We start from the raw sequence: 24085 nt of genomic DNA, 5'->3' as shown, positions 1-24085 counted from the left end.
GAGTGTGGATCATAAGTCTAAAAATGACATTTACTGAAAGAGCAAAATGACAGCACAGATAAAAGAAATTATAACAGAGCAAAGAGACAGGATTTTTAAAACTCAAGTCATTCTATTTAGAGCAATAATTTCAAGATCGACAGACAAAAAAAAACAAAAAACAAAAAAACAGTTTTCTCAAACTGGAAGACTTGAGAGAAACATTCTGATTTTCCTGCATATTGCATTTTTAAGGATGAAACAAGGCTACTGGAAGAATATATCTTTTTTTTTTTTTTTTTAGGGAGAGCAAGCTTATTAGCATCACAAAGGATTCCCTTTTCCCTACCCCATCCAAGCATCTAGTTCTGGGGTGCTAGGTCTTTTGGTAAGTTCAACCTGGAGGTCACTGGAGCTGTTGGCCCCGGGTACCTGAATGTGCAGGTGATATACAGATTGTACCCCCAACTGCCCATCGTTGATCACAAGATTGATCCATCTCCCAGCCACTCAGCCTTTGCTGTCTTCTTGGCCACAAAGAGAAGGTGTCCCAGAAGCTACAGGGAAAGGGGAGAGAGACAGGTGGCTGTTGGTCGTCTTCAACCTGGCTAACCTGAGAAATGGACTTCTTAGGAATTACCAGGAAGAGTGCGAGAGCCTAAGGGGCCACATGACAGAACGTGAGATACAGCTGGTCCTCATATAAAACGCCAGCTGGCAGGCTTCGATCCAAGATCCGGGAGAAGACGGTTGGGGCTACTGCCCCAGGGCCTGTGTGCCCGGCCGTCAGCCACTTGACTGCGGCGAGTCAAACCTGCGGCTCCTCTGACCCGCGCCCCCTCCACACCCCTGGCCCCAAGACTGCCACCGCCCAGAGCGGCGCCGCAGAGCCCCGAGGCCAGCACCGGCCAGCCAGCACCAGCTGCAGGGTCTCTGCCATCGTCCCCTCCGCCCCCAGACTATAGCTATTACTTTGTTCCAAACTTCCAGCTGTATGCTTTTGAGATATTCTGATAAAAAATACTAATTCTTTAGGTTTTGGTAATATATTACTATTTTCTTGTTATTGGCATTTCGGTTTACCTGGTTTTATTGAGATTAGTAATTTTTAAAAAATCATTTAATAAGAAAAAACAGGTTTAAAACTTGATTACAATCATAAATCTGAAAATTTGGTTTAAAATGTATCTGAGTGCATACATATCTCCGGTGTGTTTGCCATAAGGAAATAAAGCACAAGCAGTTTCAAAATGTTAAAATGTGTGAGAACAGAAAGAGAAATCTATCATAACCTATTTTAAGAGAGAAAGCTGATTAGTGTCCGTGTTCACTAAGTAAAAATGTGTACACGAAATGCATACAAGCAGTGTGCTATTTTACTGACTGAAATAATTAAGAAATGAAAATGATACAATTTTAAGACAATAAAAATACAAAGCAGTTTATACACCAGATATAGTCTTGTTGATGGAAAACTTTTAGGATTGACATAGATAATGAAAACAAATGGCACAGGTATTGAAACTGATATAATTTGTTATGCAAATATGAAGACAGAGATAATGGAGTTAAATGACTGGAAAAGGGATAACAGTGAGCTCATAAATGTGTCCCCATTCCTGTAAAGAAACAACTCATGTAATGGCATGGTTTTATATGACTTAAAAAAAAAAAAACATAGTAAAGAGTAAATAAAGGAAGGTCCTAGTATCTTAAAGAAATTAGACAAGACTAGGATGTAAAATATAGCCAGGAAAATAGATTCAGAAATGCATAACATTATGGGATAAAATGTAATAATTATTTAAACTAGTTATGAAAGGAATTCATGATAACAATATATTTTAGATAGAGAATAACATCATTAATGTGAGCACTATTTACTATTTAAATGAATTTTTCAAACTGGAGCGTGTACACTTTCTTTATACAAATTCAGGAAAGGAAAAGAATATAAAGGACAAATCAGCGAATTTTGAAACCTAATGAACCTCTTGAAGTTTTAATAAGAAATGGACTTGTTATGTTTAGGATCTTTTACCTTTTTCCACAGGGCTTCCCAGGTGGATGGCTCCGTGGTAAAGAATCCTCCTGCCAATGTAGGAGAGGCAGGAGACCTGGGTTTAATCCCTAGGTTGGGAAGATCTTCTGGAAGAGAAAATGGTAGCCCACTCCAGTGCTCTTGCCTGGGAAATCCCATGGACAGAGGACCCTGGTGGGCTACAGTCCATAGGGTCGCACAGAGTCGGAGACGACTGAGCAACTATATATGCACGACCTTTTTCCACAATGTCATGAATTAATTGAGACGTTGTTCCATGTCTTTGCCTTCATGATTCCTTTGTGTACCATTGATATAAAATTATCTAAATTACATAGGATTATGTCAGTTGTTCCATGGCTAAAAATCAGTATGTTCTAAAAGACAGAATAATTACCCTCTACCAAGTATATATTTACATGATTCAAGACCAGTGTTTTTTTTAAGTGAAATATGGTAGTTTCTCTTCATTCTGATTAAAAATACCCCTCTGACTTTCATTGGACAATTCATAGACCATCTGGAAACTGCATCTGGAGAAAGAGGCTTAACAGATTTTTTTTCTTTTGAAGAGCAAGTGAATATTAATAAAGCCTGTTTATTTTCAGTGAATTTAAAACATCTATCTTTAAAATATAAAACAAAACAAAAACTGGGTTTGAACTGAGATGACTTGTTTCTTAGGTAAACATGCAGGGAAATAATCATGCCATTAATTATCTCAAAGGCAAGAGTAGTTTCATAGGGATTTCAGGAAATGTAAAGGGAAACTAAATGTTTTTATATCCAAAATTCTTAATATGATTTATACTGAAAAAAGAGTAAATTATCTTTATAAATATACTCAAATATTGTAAATACATTTAAGCTTTTGTATTTGCTTACTGAAAAAGTCTCTAACCCAGTAAAGATTTATTATGACAAACTTATTTCTTTTATCAAAATATTTAGATATTTTAAAAATCGTGTGATCCTACTAGTATCTGTATTATTTCAGCACAATTAAGCAACTTGGAAATTCACTATAAGAGCTATTCACCTTGCATTCACAAATTAAAATAATAGGAAAATCAAATTATAAAAAATAAAGTGAGTAAAATTTGTTATTTTTCATCTTAAATGTACACTATTTTGATTTTTTAATTAGTTAAAATTAATAAACATAGGAAAAAATTCTCAAAAAAGATAATATTTTTGGTAAAGGACAAATCAGAATCAATTTGAATAATAGAGAATATCTGATTTAAAGCAAAGGAATTCCATTGGTTTTAAAACTATTCATTTCCATTTAACATATTCTCCCTATCTATTACATGTAAGGAAATATGTTAATCACTATAAGGAATATAGATAAAGATGAAGTAGAGCCCCTACACTACTCTAGTTTTCTCTTATTCAATGAAAACAACAAAATACTTGCAAACGTCAATCATAGAATCCCATTAGTTATAACAAATTACCAACAAAAATGAAGATAGCATTAATGTCATGTTTCATAGTGTTAACACATAAATTTCACATGAGGACCATGAAAAAGGATATGGTGAAAGGAAAGTCATAAAAATACAAAATATTCATGAATTTATATAAGATAAAATCCAAGGTACATTTTTGTTTTTATAAGCTATTGAGTTTATTTAAGGCAGGTATAACATTTTATAACTTATTAAAATAACTCAATGTCAGAATGCTTAATTATAAAAGTGAAAGAATACTACATTATATATGTTGCTTTCATATAGATCCTTTACAGTGTGATTTTTGTCCTAAGGAAACTTTAAAGTGATTAAATAATAATTGCTGAACCCCTGATTACTTTCCTCCTTCACCTTTATAGGCTATAATGATTCAAATATGGATGACTGTAATGAGTAAAATAGTCTCATTACTAAAATTAGTAATATTATATTCAAATAGTATTACATATTTTTAAATATATTTATATTCTCTAATAATATGTTATTAAATAATATCCTTGAACATAATTTTATTAAAAGAATACATTTTCTCCAAGTAAATAATATCCTTGAGCATAATTTTATTAGAATAATAAATTTTCTCCAAATTAATATTTAAACCACATATATGACATATAGATGTAGTATTGTTTAGTCTCTTGAGTCGTGTCCAACTACTTTGCAATCCCCTGAACTGTAGACCTTAGCCAAGCTCCTCTGTTCATAGGATTCTCCAGGTGAGAATACTGGAGTGGTTTGCCATTTCCTATCCCATCCATTGTTGTTTTAGGACACTTAACATGGTCAACAATTTCTTTCATTTTCATGTATAAATATGAACGCAGGAGCTATCTCTCTGTCTTATCACTGTGCATGCACACTGAAAGTGCTTACCTACATTTAGTGAGTAAATTTGTTGCTATTGTTTGAAAGATCCATGCCTAGTCACACCTTTGAGCAATTATGCATTTCCTGAAGAAAATAATTGTATTTTCTGAGAGCAAAATTGGTTCTGAGAGCAAAATCAGTATGACAAGTCACATGGCTGGTTCAAGGATCTTTGGGAGCATTCTGGAGGGACACCCGAACCAATTTAAGTAAAACAAGAAAGGTGTCATGAGAAAAGCGAGCAGTAAGTAAAAGCAAAGTTAGCACCAAAGAGAAATGGGAAGTAAGAGATGTTTCAAGTTGGGAAATAGGGAATAGACAAGGAGAGAGGCCGGTCCTGACAGATAATCTAGCATATATTGTAAGGAGAAAAGTGCAGGGATAGGAAATGACAATAAACCTGCCCAAAAGTAGCAAAAGCAAGCCATGGCACTAGGGTACATATTTTAGCAAAGAGAATATGGACTAGATGAATGACTATGTATTGGACATTTCAATTATAATCAAAGGCATAACTACTCTCACTATTACCATCTTTGAAAATGGAAGACATGATATATCATCAATTTCACTTCCTTCAAATAGGTTGGGGATGCTATTTTTCTTAGATAAAGAGGATTTTGAGCCAATTGCTTTTCAAGACAAACTATAAGATACTGTAGCTCAAAACTATGGTGCTATTTTTAAATATCATGTATTTTATACTTGATTTTAAAAAAATGATCTCCAAAAGCATTGTTTTACTGTATACACACCAAATAAGTTAATTTATTAAGGATAACATTCTGAAGATTCTGCCATATTTCAGTACTCTATCTGAAAAATAAAAAAAATTTACAGTCTTTCATGCTGCATTAGGAGATTTACTCTGAGTTAACTGATATACAGAAACATTTTGAACAGAAGAGAAAGCGTCATTATCCTAATATACAGTTGATAATCATTTCTAACTTTTGGATTATTGAAAATTCTGATACATTGCTCAGAAAAATAACATTATTGTTTCATTATAGAATATTATTATGGGATTTTTATGTATTTATGAGAGTTTGATGAAAATTCTCTGCTTGGAAAGATATAATAAGTACTGTAAAGACCTAATGGATGGTCTTGGTGACACTTATTTATGTGTCTACTTGGCTGGGCTTATGGTGCCCAGTTGTTTTGTCAAACACTAGGATGAGTGTTGTTGTGAAGGTATTTTTTTAAGTGTAGAGCAGATTATCTGTCATAATGTTAATGGGCTTTACCTAATCGGTTGAGGCCCTGAATTTAAAAGACTGAAAAAGAAGGAATTCTGTCTCCAGACTGCCTCTGGACTCAAGACTGCAACATCAACACTTCTCTGGGGTCTCTAGCCTGACAGCTTGCACTGCAGATTTTGGACTTACCTTCCCTCAAATGTGTGAGCCAGTTCTTTAAATCTCTGACTCTGTCTGTCTGTCTCTCTTTCTCTCTCTGTTTGTGTTGGTTCTAGTTTTTTTGGAGAGCACTGGCTAATACAGTCTCTCCTATAAAATCCTTGTTTATTATTAAGTCTATTTGACAGATGTTTATTGACCTTCTACCGTATACTTTGCTCTGTACTTAATCTTGAAAATACAATAAGAAGAGAAAGCTAACACTGACTTCACCCTTATGGAGTTTAAATATGGTGGTTAGTCAGCATTTCACAAACTAGTCATTATCAAAAAAAAAGAAACCAAAACTAAGTGTAATATAGGCTCCCAATTCTCCTGACTTCAAGTAGATCAGTCCTTATTTTCCACAAATATCATTGTGAATTCCCAGGTTTAGTTCTTCATATTCACACATTATCTTCTTCTGGGAAAGCAAGAACACACTCTCTGGTGGAGAGGGCTGTTGGAATCATACCCAGATCACCTTCACCCTGCTGCAAACATATTTCCAAGCATTACCCTCCAAGCAAGCCTAAAGGAAATCACCTTCCATCCAGGATACACTCTTTGGAAGTCAACAATAGCTGAAAAATCATGATGCAAGAACACAAAAGTACAGCCCCCTTTACTTGATGGAATCAGTGTTTTGGATGCAGGTCACGCTGCAGGACTCACTGTGAGAGGAGGCTGGAGCTTTCAGACACGTTTGTTTGATGTTCTTCCACTTCCTTATCTTGTGTCTCCCACTTCCCTTTCTCCCAAAGTACTCCCTCAATAAGTCATTTTAATAAAAATTTGCATTTCAGTTCTACTTATAAGAGTCATAACCTAAGATGCCCCTTCTTGAGGAGAATTTTCCATACTGATGGACAAGTGCCAGGATACATATTCTGAAGGCCTGGGTGTCCACTAGAGATGGTTCCTGTTCTTAGGGAACAGTGTTCTTAGGGACACTTCAAATATGAGGGAGGAGAGTATCCCTCATGGTGATTTTTCATCAAGGACTTGTAATGGAGAAATGTCTAGATCTCAATAGCTACAGCTTTAATTACTACATATACAACTTATTCACATACTGTGCTTTCCCTTAAATATTCACATGTGACCAGGGCACCAGGGACATAATCAACACTCCTCTGCAAAGATCTAAACTTTGGAGTGGAGGCTTGGCCCCCATCCAAATGTCCCCTTTATGTGTGGTCATGTCTTGTTACCTCAGTGATCTGCCCTTCACCAGTTTCTCTCTTTTCCGTCTTATGTATTTTGATCACTGAATTTCAAAGAGAAGGGATCACAATGTGGATGCACAATTATCCATGTATCTAGTTCATGATTTGTAACATATGGCTATAATTAACACATGAGGAAGGCACACCACCATAGCACATTCAGTAGAACAAAGACCCAAGGATCCATGATATATTGGAGTACCAGTGATAGGCCATTGCCATGCTAAAAAATGTTATATTACGTTTCATCAAAAATGTTAAATCGGGACTAATTTTAGAGCTCTTATTCAACACTAGCCACCTCAGCTGATGATGAAAGTGAAAATAGCAAGCAAGGTCTATTATAGACATATTAGAGAGTAAATTTAAGAAGTAACTCTAGAAGACTGCAATGTTTACATGAAAATTTATGAATTAAAACAGTCATATAATTTTCAAAAGATAAAAATGCCAAATGAAAAATTATAAATTGAGTAGATAGCTGGAAATTTTATTTGTAAGGAGTTTCAGACATTTTTAGCATCAAGGTGATAATACTGTGCATATTTATATTTGGGTGCATTGATGTGGGTAAAAAAAAAAAATGGAGGTTGTGTTGCAAGCTATAAGGTCACAGAGTTTATTATACAAATCAATCAACCAATCAAAAAATATTGAGTTCTAAGAAGAGAGAAAGAAAGCATATAAAAGATGACCTTTTAGTAAATTTCTGAATTATTCTAGTTGCAGATTGATAAAGTGACTTGTATTTTATGGACGTGAAGCTTATTGCCTCAAGTGTTCAAGTATCATAAATTTTAGTCTGAGTTCTTCTGAGAGGCTTGAGAAATGACTCACAGTCAGATTAATCATTAACTAAATCTGAAAGGGAATGTTATGTGCAACAATAAGGATGTATGAGAGAACAGATCTCCTTAGGAAAAGAGAAATAGTTTAATATGACTGCAATAGGGAACATAGGGACGTCCTGAGAGGAGATGAGGCACAGAAGTGACACATTATAAAAGTTGTACATGCCTTCTGAGAAGATTTGTCAGTTTATTAATATTTCTTCAAGGTGGCATCAGAATCATATTGGGATATTCTTTAAGAATGCAAATTGTCCCAACGAGAGATTTTATGGTCACTGATGATCAAAAATCATTAGGTAAATGATAAAGAACCCTAGAGGGGTTTCAAACAGAAGTATATTACAGAAGTGAGAGAAACAAAAAGAGATAAGGAAGAAGGGAAGAGATATTAACAAATGCAAAGAAATACAGCAAATATGGAATATAATCAAGTTCTAAGTTGGAAGATATGAATTCATTATTAGAATTGTAGATCTATTTCATCCCTCTTTTCCAATCTGTGTTGGATAGAAAAACTGTAAAAATAAAGCCAGAAAAACATATTTGGAAAAATTCCCCTAATGAAATGAAGAATCGCATCAGTAACTTTTCTGCTTTCAAATAGTCTTCTCAGGAGGCATATTATCTTCTAGCCAATTTTGATTTTATAAAATTGAAACTTGATTGAAATTAATGTTTACTTCCCTTTTGTTGACCAGAGGAGGCAGTTATATTGCCAATATGTTTTTAGAGGTGTGATCAGGAATAGAGAATTAAGTTTTGGTTATTCAATAGCTAATACTCTGAGCATACAAGATGAAATTAAATTTTGGAGGATTTTATCTTTTTAAGATTGATTTTTAGAAACCCCAAAAGAGCAAATGTGTAATAAATCTCAGTGTGTTCCTAGTGGAACAAATAGCTACTAAAAATAGACTTTTAATTGTCATAGAAAACATACATGCCAAAACCTTTGTCTCAGATGGAGGCTAAGTTAAAACTCCTAGAGCTAAACAGAGAATTTCTGTACATAAAACATCTTTCCAGCAAATAATATCAGTTCTTTAGTTTTAAGAAATTTGGGGTATCTGGGCAGCTATGTTTCCTAGATTTAAATATATATATTTGATTAATGTGATATAAACTGTACTTCAGTTTGTCCTATTAAGTTTCTGTTAGTGTCAGATGATCTGTAGAAGTGTTAGGATTGCATAAAAGCACTACGTTTTAACAAGAGCCATGAAAATCAAAAGTGTAATAGTATATATTCAAGGGAATTAAACTTAGTACTCCATTGCTTAAGAATGTTTAAAAATGACTTAGGCAACTATTTTTCCTGATAAAAGGAGTTGGTAAAATTTATTTCTTGAAATTCCTTACTATGAATTAGTTTGAATTTTCATCTAATATGGTATGCAGACTTGAAGATTACTCTCTACAATTCATATCTCCTTGTAGTCACACCTTGTACTTTCTTCTCTTGAGTGTAGTCTGTACTTGCTGATTTTAGTATATGTTAGAAAAAAGCAACCAAAGTTTAAGAAATATTTTGCTTTTCTTTGCTGCCACAACAAATTAGCACAAACCTGGCAGTTAAAACAATTCAAGTGTATTATCTGAATTTCCATGGATCAGAAGTCCTTGGGTCTCACCAAGTGCAATCATGATGATATTCAGACTACAGTTCTCAACTGGTCCTCATTCAGATGGTTGGCAAAATTCAATTTCTTGCAGCTAATGGCTGAAAGTCTTGTTTTCTCCATAGTAATTGATTTAGCAAAGTCTTACCAGAGGATCTTAGGAATTCTAAAGTTATTCTTTCATTATCAAAACTCAAGAACACTTCCCAAAATATGAAGAATAGTATGATCCTACAATTTCAAGTAGCCATTCTCTTATTTTGACATAATTTAAAATGTACATATATTTACCAAAGGAAACTAAAGAAGGACTTGGTTTTGCTTAATAGAAAAGTCTTTACTTTTCAAAAGTATAAGTTCAATTTGCATAAATTTAGAGTAAATACTTTTTTTATTTCCTAAGAATATAAAGGCATTTTACTTAGAGGAAAGTAACTACTTCTTACTAAATCCAGTAATATGCATACTTCTGTATATTTGTGGTTTACTACAGTAAAATTACAGATTTATATATAAATTAGGAGTGAGTAACTACAAGTGATTACAATATTCCCTGGTCAAATTCTTACCCTGAAAATAAAGTCAGTCTGATTTAACAAGATGTGTCCTTGCAGTCAGCTACCTAGATAACCAGAATGTTAAAATACCAGCTAGGCAAATGTGACTAAGAAAGGAGACGTGCTGACTCCTTACCTAATGATTTCTCTTAAAAGTCCCTCTTGGATGCGATACTATCATTAGTGGTCTTGTCACTTTACTTTCCTATTGATTTTCTGAATATCATTTTCTTTAATTTAAAAGGTCAGTGAAAAACACAGATTATGGATAATACTGAATGAGTTAGTGGGTGTGTCCGTGTGTGTGTTGGTCATACAGCATGTAATTATTTGAACAAAATGCTGAAAATGTTTTCTTAATTTGAATCTATCATTCGGCCAAAATAAAACATTTCTCCTGGTTTTTGAATTGGTATTGCTCATAGGAGTTTGAATTTAAATCTGGTATCAGGGAAGACAATAATAAGGCACATGAATGTTTCTACAAATTAGTGGGTGGTGGAAAGCAGAGTTTGACTTATTTAGACCATAATTGGCTTATGTCTCTGATTAAATGTTTCTGTGCATAAAGAAAATTAATCTTCTGTAACCAGAGCAGTTTCAGTATTGATCACATGTGAGAACATCTTGGCTTGTAGAGGGAATATCATTTCTGTCATAGAGTTCAATATTTCTAACCCCAAGCTTGCTTGTTAAAAATTGAATTAAAAAGTTGATGATACAACTTTTATTTTTAGCACCTATTCTTTCAACTTACTTTCACAATTTGAGCATTGTGCAAAAAAGCACGTTAGTTATTTGAGTAAATGAAATTTTTCAGTGAATCAATTTAGGAGGGCAGTTTCCTAGTCTCCTTCTATGCACAATGACACCTAAATCCTGGGTGTCAATAATATAGTAGTCCCGTCAATAAAACCTTAGTGGTACAGAATGACTGTCGAGAGGAAGTGAGTGAGGAAGTGAGTATATATTCTTTTGAGCTGATACTGGTTGTCATATGACATGAATGTCACTTGGACCTTTCTATTTCCCTCCGAAGGAAAGGTGCAGGTTAGCTGAGATTTTTGCCTAGTGATTATGCCAGAGAGGGGCAAATATACTTTGTGACCTATAGTTGGAAGTAATCTACCAAGGCTAGGATCAGGCAGGGGTTCTTGAGGAGTCCGCGGCACCAGCAAGGGCAGAGGTAGGCTGATCTAGCTGGGAAATTTCCTGAACCCTGTACAAGGTGTCAGACAGGGCTGTGCATAATTTACCTGTTTCCGTGAACCTTATTCTCATTTCCTATGCAAGGCTGAGGGATGTCAATCACCTATAAGACTGGGAAGAGAGTGTTTGTGTGGGTCCAGTCTAAACATCTTGGCTGTCTCTTGTGCAACAGGCTTGCTCCAGATTGTATTGCTTTTCTCTTCACTTGATTTTCTTTATGAAATATACCAGAGAAGAAGGCTCTGCCTCATAGAAGAATCTGTTTGCCAGCTCTTCTGTCCATGAGTCAAGGGAACTTCAACTAAAGAGCTTAAAGAGTCAAAAATTTGGCCCTTGGACAAAAAGTCTTACTTGATAATCTGTTTTCCCACAATTTGCTGGTCTTATTCCACTCCTGGCATATATTTTTTTTCTTGTTTCATAATCTAGGAATCTAGGGTCGAAGCAAGAAGTGGTTATCAGCCTTAAACACCAAAACTTAGTAATGGATTAGTTATTGATTCATTCATTGATTCACTCAACAAATTTTTATTAAGCACTTAATAGATCCTGGAGATAAAATAATAAACAAAAACTTACATGATTTTCAATCTCATCCCGTCTATGGCTTAGTAGAGAGGATTGATATTAGTAAAATTGCCACAATAACATATGAGTTTCAAATTGAGATCATGTATTGTCAGCACATTATGAAGGAAATTGACCTTGATTGATTCTTAAGGGAGAAGAGTGTAATTTCAGGGAAGATTTTTTTTATAAAAAATGATTCTTGAGGGTATTCCCTGGTGGTCTGGTGGTTAGGACTATAGGCTTACACTGCATGGGGCACAGGTATGATCCCGGATCCAGAAAATAAGATCCCACAAACTGAGGGGCACAGTCAAAAAAGAAAATGAGCCTTGAGGAAAATTTCAAGATGGGTAGGAAACAAAGTAAGACTGGAGGGAGAGAATTCTATTTAAAAAGATCAGCAAGAGTTAGGTCCTGGAAATAGCTCCTGTGTACAGACTTTAGGCAGTTTGTGTTTACTAGAGGCCTTGAAAATATTGGTTTTCAATGGAACCCAAAGCTGTATTCTGTGGCCCTGAATATGATTTGGAAACAACAGGATTCTCAAGGAACACAGAGATGGCTGATATGGTTGAAAACCAGAGACTTAGCAAGAAAGTGGGAAAGAGACATGAGAGTTAGAAACAGCAGAGATGAGAAATGTCTTGGTGAGAAATATGTTTTTTTTTTTTTTTTTTAATTATGTGAACAGTTGGAGGTATTTGAAGAATTTTATTATCAGAAATGTGTTCTGAAAATTCATTCTAATTGCAGTGTGGACACAAATATGGGAGGTGAAGAGTCAGAGTTGATTAGACACTAAGAGATTAGGGTATAGTCCACATAATAACTAAGATTATAGCATATATAATAAACTAAGATTATAGCATATATTTTAGAGAGATATTTAGAACTTAAAGAGCTTCAAGTCTGGGAGACAGCTATACCATGCAGAATAGCCATGCATCTGACTTGGGCAATTTAGCTAATGATTTTAACTATTCTTAATTCAGGATCTTAGCTATAGACATGAGTTAGAGGAGATGATGTCAATATGGTTTTGAGTAATTTAGATTTAATTGTATCTATGATATGTAAGATCGAATCTTATAGAGAGCCAAAGCTCATAGGAGAATATAGGAGTTTGCATATAAAACTGAGTTATCATATAACAATAGAAATAAATATGAATGTACATATGAGTTTTCTTACAGAAATACCTTCCAGTTAAAAACTGAGTACTTCTAAGATTTAGTGGTCAGGAGATGATGGAATGCAAAGGGGAAAGAAGAACTCAGCAGAAAAAAATGCAGGAAGACAATAAGGGGCACGTGGATGGAAAGTGCTTCAAAAGGGTCATGGTCGATATATTTGAATGATTTTAGATTTAAAAGATGAGAAGTGAAAAATCTTCATTGAATGTAATGGCATGAAAGTCATAGGAATTCTTAGCAAAAATTACTCTTGGAGAAATTCTAGAGGATATAGAGGACTGATAGGGTGAAGAAGTGAGGCGTGAGCAGGAGGTAAAAACTCATATACAGTGAGTACAGACAACTCTTTAAAAAAAGATTGGCTAAAAGTTGGAGGAGAGTGATGGTGGGGTGATAGCTAGAGGGCAAGGCAGAGTGAGTTGGAGTAGTTGCTTTATTATTTTTGTTGTCGAAGATGTAGTGTGGATTAACTTCACAAACAGGAACATACATTTGATTCAGTGTTGAAGAGAAAGATTGATTTCACAATCTAGCTGTTGACTATTGAGATAAAGAGAGAGAAAAGTACAATCCAAAGAGGAATGAGCCACATAATCGTTTTCTCAGACATTAAATGAGCACCTACTTAATGAGCACCTCTGAGAAATGGGACCCCAGGTATTGGTGGACATTTCTACTGATAGCAAGCATGACTGAGGCCACAGAAAAATATGTCATCTGAGAAAAAGCTTTATAACCTTTTCACATTCAACTTTTAGAAGTTGCATGTTTATTGTTCTAAAGCTATGTACTAGAGTTAACTCATCTTTCATTTATAATCAGATTCATTTAAAACATAAAACCCTATGTGATATAGCCTCTGCTAAAGTTTTTCTTCAAAAAGGCAGACGAGCTAAATGTATAAACAGACACCTAATTGAACTGTGAAATTTTACTATTGCTGTTGTGCTCAATTTACTTTGCTGAATTTAATGTTAGAAGACTATCAAAGCATAGCCACAGGAAAATGCCCTGCATTATAAATGTGTATATGGAATTCCATGAATGTTCATTATTTTGTTCACACCAAATTTCCTATTCAGTGAAATATTTGACTTTTTTTATCTTCATAACTGTTTTCTATAAAAATGTATTAAAGCACTATGGATATTTACTCGGACCCCAAATTTTAATACAATATCTTCGTATCTTACTAAAGGATTAAAATGACATTATTGCTCAATTTATTACCCCCCCCAAGAAAAACCCTCCAAGTAATTATAAAGTTTAGATATATTTTTTTTTTAATTTCAAGAGCACTTAGACTTATCTGTCAGTAGAAAATCGAGTCGATATTCACAGAAGCCACTATTATATATTGCAAGTTACGATGAAAGAGTCTGGCTTTTAGCAAGTGCAAAGGGGAAAATTTAAATGCCACAAAATGTATGGAACTTGAAGCATATGCATTCTAGCTTCGTTTGACAAGGGAAATTTGTCAAACTCTCTATTATGCTTATTACCCATGTGACTTCATAGTACGAGACTTTATCTCTTTTAAGTTACATTATAAATTTGTCTTTTTATTTAAGAAAATATCTTGATACAATAAAATTATACACTTTTAATTTACTAGTTAAAATTCATTTTCAGTATTTAGCTTTAATTTGTATTATTCTTATTGTACTTATAAGTTACTGAAAACAAGTGTAGTTCCTAAGGCTAGAGTTAGGTGCCATCTAAACCCTCATTTCTGAATTGTGTATCATAACTGGGAAATCTGGAAATGCCAACAGAAACAGGTGGTATTTTCAAACGGAAAACAGCCACCACTGAATTCATTTATATTAGGTAATTATGCTTCTCATTAACTTTTCCTGTTGATGCCAGATTGGTTGTTACTCTACAGGGAATACATAAGTAAAAACTGCATTTTCACAATTACCTGACACATATTTGGTGCAAAATTGAAGCCAGGATATAAAAATTTGCAGACTGTGATCAGATATGATTTTCTTGAAGCTAAAAGTGTGCATGAAAATTTAAATATTCTTACTCAACATGGGATCACTCTTTTTTTTCCTTAAGCAATAAGAATGCTCTTAAGTAGTAAGAAACAGCAAATTCTAAAGGAACCAAACATGTTTCTAATTCAAATTGTGTACTGTTTTCTTAAAATAAAACTCTGAATAGCACAAGCAAATATTACACTTTTTGATAGAGATAGATCAATATTTTGATTGATCCATCAATAGATATTCAACCTCAGCTAGCTAGTGACTCTGAGCTTTTCTCTTCACTAACAATGACATAGGGTATTTTATTTTGAAAGAGTGAAGTGATGAAGATCCGTTATATTGAGAGTGGATATACATGTCTCGGGAAATAATATGAGACCGAACTGGGCTTTACCTTAGACACATACAGACTCATCATAAGTTAATGTATTGTTCTGATTTAAAAGCTATTGAACTAAAGATTATTATTATTCTTAAATTTCGTTCTCATATTATCATTGTATATTGGGTTTTTATGAGAAAATCTAGTATATTTAATTTGCAACATTGTGGAAAATATCAAGAGAAAAAGTAAACAAAAAAAGAAGATATATATGCTGGCAAAAATATAATTTCCCTCTCCCATATAAAAATGCCAACTCTTTCCCATTTCTAACTCCTTCCAATACTCAAACTCTGTTAGATTAGCTCTGTAACTAATTAACCAATTGCAGGAATAATAATTTTTCTCCCTTAATACAAATTTCCTCATATTGCTCACATTTCTATTTCAGATAGGCATGCATTTCTTACACATCCCATACAGCTAACAGAATTAATGCTTTCAGTATCTAAGGAAGGCTTTTTGTCCTGATATCTAGCAGTCTTGACTACTTCATGTCCAAAGGCAGCAGTTTTCATCCATAAAGCATCATTTTGCCAGCAGTACTGCTCTTTGTTCAAAATTATGTGCATTCATTCTCTCTTCAAACTTAATTATAACTATTTTGTTTACCTTTCACAGAAATTTGAAAATAAAAAATAAAAAATTTTCCATTGTATGACTTTTTTTCCTCTTCCTAACAAACTGTTTTTCAAATGTTCTACCCCATAAGCACTTTCCTTCATTTCTATTTCTATTCTTGCTTAAGTCACCTGTCAGTTCATTTAACATTTTCTATTATCTCTTCAACAAAAGGGCCTCAGGCTGTATAGCTTGGCAAAGGCACCCAAAGGTATTGAAGTCTCAAGGAGGCTCCAGCTGTCATCACCTCCCCAGTCCTCTTGTTCTAAACAGGAAATGATTGAAGTGTTTGGTCTAATGATGTTTTAACATTTATTTAGGGCTCATTTTGTGTCAGGTCTTTAACATGTAAAAGATACAGGTCCTCCCTCCAAGGAGCTTACATTCCAAGGCATTCAAAGAAGAGGAATATGAAAAGGAGTTCTTTGTGAAATGTATTTTTCCCAAGTGCAAGAGAACATAAATGAAAAAAAAAAATTAGGGAAACATTAAAGGAGAATTTTTGACAGAAGCAGAAAAGATTACTCTCTCTCTGTTGCCATTTTAATTTTAATGACACATAGCCTTAAACAACAGAAATAAATTTATGTTAGTGAATCCAACTGGTTAAAATAAAACTCTACTTCAAGTTTGTATTCTTATTTTTCTATAATTCTCAATGTAAATATCGATTTGGAGATAACATATGATGGCTTATTTCAGGACAAATCTAGGTTGGAAACAATTTGTGTTTTGAGTAGTTGGGAAGATTTCAATGTTGTTTCACTTGGGAATGAATCTTAAAAAAGATAAATACTGGGATCTTTGGTGGCTTTGAAGTCTGGGAAGCAAAACAGGGGTGGATTTTAACTCTTCCTTAGCTTGTATTCAGACTATAGAACAGAAGGTGGTATAAAGAGCTTTGGCTCTTAAGATAGCATTGAAGAACAGCCTCTGTTGTGTTTAGGGCTCATGATTTATGATAATAGATTTATAGGTAATATACAAGAATTTCCCCTTACATCAGGGAAGAATAGTTGCCAGAAAAATCTACTATTTGTAAAGAGAGCTAGAAAAGAAAACATGAAGTACAGGAAAAAAAAAATCATGATAAAAACCATAAGAAGAGAGTATGAAAAAAAAATGCATAGTGACAAAGAAAATGTAATTCTTGGGGTTAAAAAAAACAAAAGAGGAGGAATGAAAATAGTTCCTATAGCCTACTATAAACATATATATATAGAGAGAGACTCAAGTCTCAAGGAGGCCCCAGCTGTCACCACCTCCCCGGTCCTCTCGTTCTAGACAGGAAATAATTGAAGTGTTTGGTCTAATGATGTTTTAACATTTATTTAGGGCTCATTTTGTGTCAGATCTTGAACATGTAAAAGATACAGGTCCTCCCTAATATATGTATGTCAACACACAGTTTTTGTTAACAATGCTCCAGAGATAGAATTTTAATGTAGGGAAGAAAATATGATGAGGTTATCTAGAACAGAGATCAAGAAAATGTTTCCCCTTTGTGGCCAGATTGTGTATTTTTAAGATTTGCTAAACATACAGGTCTCTTTAGCAAATCCTCAGTTCTGCCCTTAGAGCATGAAACAGTGATAAACAAAACATAAATGAAAGTGACTGTACCAAACTCAATCAATTCCTTGACTTATTTATCCCCCATTGTGAGAAGAGGTTATTAGGATATACAGGCCAATAAGTCTGCTTGCCTTAGTCTAGCATTCCTTCCAAAGTCATGGACAAATACTTAAATAAAAAGCATGGACATTTATCAGTAACAGACAGGGTATTTAAAGCACTTTACTGGCTAAAATCATATTTAAAAGAGAAAAATAGATCTCCAACATTTCAGATACATGGGTCTATTAATAAACCAGATTTGAGTTACTAAATTCAGTTTAATGGTGACCTTACACTTTCATGTAAGAACAATGAAGTTACTGATTTTTCTATCTATGCAACTAAAGGGACCCTAATTTGAGATTTTCCTCAAACAAAAGGAAATCTGCCAAAGATACATTGAATCTCTCACTGCCTCTAGAGACAGAAACTGTGGCAACTTTTAAATACATGTGGTTTAGCTCCATAAAGATTAAGACTCAGTATTTACCAGGCACCCAGTTCCAATACAATTAGAATAAACAAGTATTGACAGCAGATTTCCTAATGTAATCTCCAACGACAAGCAGAAAGCTTTCAAGGGAAGCTAGAATCGAAGCATCTGGAAGCAATCACTGTAGTAATTCCTTTAAAAGATGAAAATGCTTTACAGAAAGCCAAATGGAACTAATAAATAGTTTAAACACCTTTTCAAACAAAATCTCCTATGTTTACCCTTGCTGTTCCCTCTGCTTGAAATTCTCTCCATCCCATGATATCTGCAGGGTTCACTCTCTCACATCCTCCAGGTCTTTTCTCAAATGACTCCCTGGTGAGACCTCCTCTATACACTCCTGAGCTGAAATCCTCCTCCCTCCTTTCCTCCACACTCAATTCCTCGGCCTTATTTGTCTTATTAGCATTTATCATCATCAGGCTTTACTTTGTTTAGTATATGGTTTCTCCCACAACCCTGCAGGAAAGCAAGGACTTCCATCTTACACATAGCAGATGTGCAATAATTATTCAGTAAATAAATAAATGATCGAGAGAATGAATGCATAAATAAGTAACTCTTTTTCACACAGAACCGAAACCTTTCCATTTCTCTTCACCAAAATTTAATAGAAATTTAGGATTTGTGGAGACATGCAATTAAGAAATAGACATTTCTTCTGCTACAAGTTCATATGCTGTTTTCTTCTCTTGGCTGGTTCAGATTTTTCTGAAGCTTTCTTTAGCATTTAGAGCTTGAAAATGATACTACAGACCACCACTCAGATATGCTGGTATTGTATCGGAGGTCCACATAAGTTATATAAAAATCAGCTTTGTCTAATAGTGTGGAGAGAAAGGAGAAAAATATTTTATTAGTATAAGTCATTCTACCAACATTACCTTACTCTATCTCAATCTTTGCACTGCCTATAATGTATGTATCTCATCTTTAAGCACAGAGGGTGTTGACAGTATATCTATCTGTATCTGTCTATCTGTTCTGTTACATATTATGTGTAACTTAATAACTTAATATAACCTAAAAATGAGAAAAAGCATTACAATAAAATGCTTTAAAAATATAAAACACTTCAGGATACACTTAATATGAAAGACCAGGAACTATAGTATAAAAGTATATTGAATATCTCAAAATATCTGAACAAATGGAAAAGTATCATGTGTCTTTTTTAATGGAAAGACTTAAAATAATAAAAATGTCAGTTCTCTCAAAATTAATATAGGAATGTGATCCAAGTTTAATTAGCATCCCAATAGTTTTTAATTGGATAAAGTAATCTGAAAAGTTGTATAAAAAAATTAATGCCTAAAATTGTCAGGGAAATATATAAATGAAGAACAGTGAGAAAGAATTTCCTCTGATTTTGCTGTTGAGGGAACGATGTCTTCGTATATTATTATCTGAAATATACAGTGCTATAGTTTTGGGAAGAGAATAGACAGTATCTGTTAAAATTAAAAACATACGCCCTTTGATTCAACTATACTTTCCTGGAACTCAGCCTGTATAAGGGCTTTGGTATATGGAATATATGTACAAGGATAGTTATTATAGTATCATGTAAAAGAAAAATAACTAATACTCTTTCTCACATCTATAGATAAGGCAAAGTGTGGAAAAATTATGGTAAATTCAAACTATGAAACATCATGAAGAGACTAAAAATAATGAGTTTATTCTATATAAATTGACTTGGAGAGGTTTATGTTAGGAATCATTTAGTAAAGAAAGTAATATGCAGAAAAGCATATATACACATATGTTTGTATATAATCATATAAACAAATATGTATATATACTTTTATGTATATATACGTATATATGTATTTTATGTATATATATATGTATATATGTGTATATATACTTTTATGCGGACATATGAACAAGTAATAAATATGGAAGGATATATTCTAATAGGCAAAGCTGAGCTATCTGATACTGGGCAGGATGAGTAGGCGTGGATTTGGGGGCAGAAATAGGGGAATAGTGGAATGATGTAAAGGAAAAAGAAAGATGGTATTAAAAGTGAAACATCTATAATATGAATGCTGTCACATGTTCATATAAAATTCCACACACACTCATTAGCTATTAGGGAAATGCAAATCAAAACCATAATGAAATAACACTTTGTACCCTCTGTGTGTGTCCACAGTTGCTCAGTCATGTCCAACTCTTTGCAACCCCATGGAATGTAACCCACCAGACTCCTCTGTCCATGGGATTTTCCAGGCAAGAATACTAGAGTGGGTTGCCATTTCCTCCTCCAGGGGATCTTCCCCACCCAGGGATTGAACCTGCATCTCTTGCATCTCCTGCATTGACAAGCAGATTCTTTACCACTGAGCCAGCTGGGAAGGATGGCTATATTCAGAAAGACTGACAACAAAATGCATTGTCAAGGGCGTGGAGAAATTAGAACCCTCACATACTGCTGATAGGAATGTAAAATAGTACAGCTGCTTTGAAAAACATCTCAACAGTTTCTCTAATAGTTAAACATATAGTTACTATATGGTCCAATTTTACTCCCGAGTACATACCCATAAAAAAATGAAAACATGCCCCCCTAAAAAAAGTTCATAGTGCATTATTCATAGTAGCCAAAAGTTGAAACAAAATGAATGCACATCAACTGATGAATGGATAAATAAAATGCGGTATAGCCACACAATGGAATATTATTCAGCTTGAAAAAGGAACAGGGAACTGACACATGCTGCAACATGTATAAGCTTTGAAAGCTGAGTGGAGAGGTCAGTCACAAAGGAACATCTTGTATAATTTCACTTATATTTTTAATGTCCACAATAGGAAAATATAGAGAGACGGTAAGTGGATTAGTGACTGCCAAAGGTTAGGGGAGATGGGGAGATTGGGGTTATCACTAAGGGGAACAGAGTTTGCTTTGAGTATAATGAAAATATGCTAAAATTGATTGTGGTGATGGATGCACAAGTTTAAATATACTAAAAGCCATTGAACTGTGCATTTTAAATGGATAAATTGTATGGTACATGAATTCTAACTCAATAAAAGCTATTCCGTTACACACATAGCATGTATAAATCTTTGTTAGGCCAAACATAGTCACAGATTATGTTAAACTGCTACCAACTAACTGTAGAATTTTTTGTTTTACTTGCAAGAAAATAAAAAAATTGGTCAATATTTCTCTTGCTGTTCAATTTTCAAATGGTTTTTAGTTTTATGTAAAGAAATGCTAATCAAAAACTTTAAGATCTTAACCCATGAGCAAACACAATATTAGTGTCATTGAATGTATAGGAACATCTTGGTTTGTTCTTTGGTATCATTGTTTAGTGGACATGTAATATAACTGCACATTTTTGCTGTCCCATGGCTGCAGGCAATTGTAAGATTGTGTTGGCAATTTTTGGCTTCTAAAGCCAACTGTGCATCTCTTTCCCCAACTCTATTTGCTGACATCAACTTGATAGCTTGAAATAAGCTATTGTAGCATATGTATATATATATATATATATACCACACAAATCCACAAATACTATAAGTCTTTCTCCCACCTCCCATACTTGTTTCTCAGCACAGCACTGGGTATAAGTAAAGAGAACCAGGGTTAAGAAAGAAAAGTCATTGAGGGCCATGAAGAAACCAGTTGCACGTACACTCCCCTGCATGGGTTTGCTGAACTCACTCATTTCTCCAACTCTCACTCCACCACTTCCTTCCAGTGGAAGGAGACAACTGCAGTATTTCAGGACAATGCAGAGGGCCTCACTCTTCTCAGAAACCAACTGAAGGAAGTCCCTAGAGAACCACTGGAACACTGGCTGTGTCTCTGCTAAAAGAGGAGATACCAGTCTTGCTCTACGGTGAGAGCTGGCAGGACCACGGGGTGCTCATGCCCACCTTGGTGCCATCACAGGAGCAGAGTGTGCTCGGAGGATCTCAGGAAGGTGTTCTGGAAGGCTCTGAGTCCGGCACAGCTTCCTTTCAGACATTCCCTGAATATAAGACAGATGCGAGGTGTTTGTCCCTGGATCTCCTAAGTTTTGGGTGAAGACTTGAGCATAACAGTGGAAGCCTATTTTGGTGGAGATTTCTGAATTCAATAAGCCTCGTGCTATCATAAGTGCCAGCAGACCTTTAAGGCTTCAGGACTAAGTGCCTGGATAGAACTTAGGACAATCGCTGTGCCATCTCCCTCCTATGTAACTGTCTAAGAGTGCAGAAGAAGACCTCAGAGTTGCTTCTCATTTCCTGGACTAGAACAATGAGCAACAGGTGGCCATGGCCCCACATGATGGGATGCCCAACCAAGGAGGTGTTGAGGGCATATCTTTAGCAGATAAGGGGAGTTGTGACTGGTCCTCCACAGGGATCCTCAATATTTAGGATGAAGAAAGTTGAATACCACTCCAAGACCACACGGACATGACCTGAATGGAGACATCCATACAAGCACAGTCCTCTAGCATCAACTAGAAGGATGCCTCCCCGCTGTTGTAATAGCATATAAGAGTCCTGTAAGGAGACGTTGTCTCTTCTGTACCTCCTGCCTTCCTGCCCCCTAGCAATAACAGAACTAGATGAAGGAGGAGACGACGGCAGCAATAACCAGCCCACAGATGAGCTTGGCCAGGAGTAAAGCAAACGCCAGCATTTGTCAAGTTTGTAACTGAAGTTTGGGAAATGAATAGGACTGAGGTTTAATAGTAACTGAAAGTGGCAGGAAATGTATAGGACCTGAGAAAACTACCTAAGTTAAGTAACCTATGACCCAGTGGCACATCTGGATTCCTCATAGTTTAGTAAAAAAAGGCACTTCCTGGGCAAAATAAAATGAATTCCTGTTTATATCCCAGTGAGTTCTTCAATAAACTGGCCATATTATCTGTTATTATTCTCCTTCCCTGATGGATCCTTTCCATCAGCCCTTAAAGATACTTGATTCTTTTTTCTTTTTTCACTAAGAACACAACAAAATGAATAAAACCTTTATTTTTTCTTCTTTGGTGCTGAGAGTTTCATTGAGAGTTTATGTCTACTTGCCATTTTTAGTTATTTTTTCTTTTCATTTTTTCCCTCCTACTCCAATATCTTTCTCATCGTTCCACCAGATCAGATCTTGAGCTCTCTGTTGTTGAACGCAAAAGACACTATTCAACAATCACCTAACTCAGACTCACAGGAGAGTATGATATAACTGTGCATCCTCTTAATTTAACTTGTTTATTTTATAATATAATGTTCTAAAATATCTTAAAGTACTCATACCAAGATATGCCATAGTCGAATCCTTAAGCATGATTCTTTTTTTGGGGGGAGGGAGAATTTTTTTAATTGAAGTATAGTTGATTTATAATGTTCTGTTAGTTTCTGCTGTACAGCAAAATGACTCAATTATTTATACATATTATTTTTCATATTCTTTTCCATTATGCTTTATTACCGGATAGTGAATAAAATCCCTTGTTCTTTATAAGAGGACCTTGTTTTTATCCATTCTTTTCTATTGGAATAGAATTGCTTTACAATATTGTGTTAGTTTCTGCTGGAAAACATTGTGAATGAGCTATTCACAAAGTTATATTCACAAAGTGTACGTTGCTCAGTCGTGTCTGACTCTTTGTGACCCCATCCACTGTAGCCCCCCAGGCTCCTCTGCCCATGGAATTCTCTAGGCAAGAATACTGAAGTGGGTTGCCATTTCCTTCTCCAGGGGATCTTCCCAATCCAGGAACTGAACCTGGATCTCCCACATTGCAGGCAGATTCTTTACTGTCTGGGCCACCAGGAATCACCTGTATATATACATATACCCTCTCCCTCCTGAGCCTTCCTCCCACTCCAACCCCCATTCTACCCATGCAGGTAATCACAGAGCAATATTACTAATTATTTGGAGTGTTACAATCCTGTTTTAGTTTTGTAAGGATTTGTGGGGATATGTATGTGTAAAAAAACCATACTGTCTGCTCTATAATGACCTAG

The 24085-nt window shown here is 34.8% G+C and overlaps 1 pseudogene; it reads right to left on the bottom strand.

Moving 5' to 3' along the window:
• Nucleotides 1-373: 373 nt before the first annotated feature.
• LOC145518943 (adenosine 5'-monophosphoramidase HINT2 pseudogene) lies at nucleotides 374-22092 on the bottom strand (annotated as a pseudogene).
• Nucleotides 22093-24085: the final 1993 nt, after the last annotated feature.

The sequence above is a fragment of the Giraffa tippelskirchi genome, chromosome 8, assembly GCF_054371585.1.
Source record: "Giraffa tippelskirchi isolate mGirTip1 chromosome 8, T2T-mGirTip1v1.2.pri, whole genome shotgun sequence".
Lineage (NCBI taxonomy): Eukaryota > Metazoa > Chordata > Mammalia > Artiodactyla > Giraffidae > Giraffa > Giraffa tippelskirchi.
The sequence above is the reverse complement of the archived record's forward strand: the minus strand, read 5'-3'. Positions and strand labels throughout refer to the sequence as shown.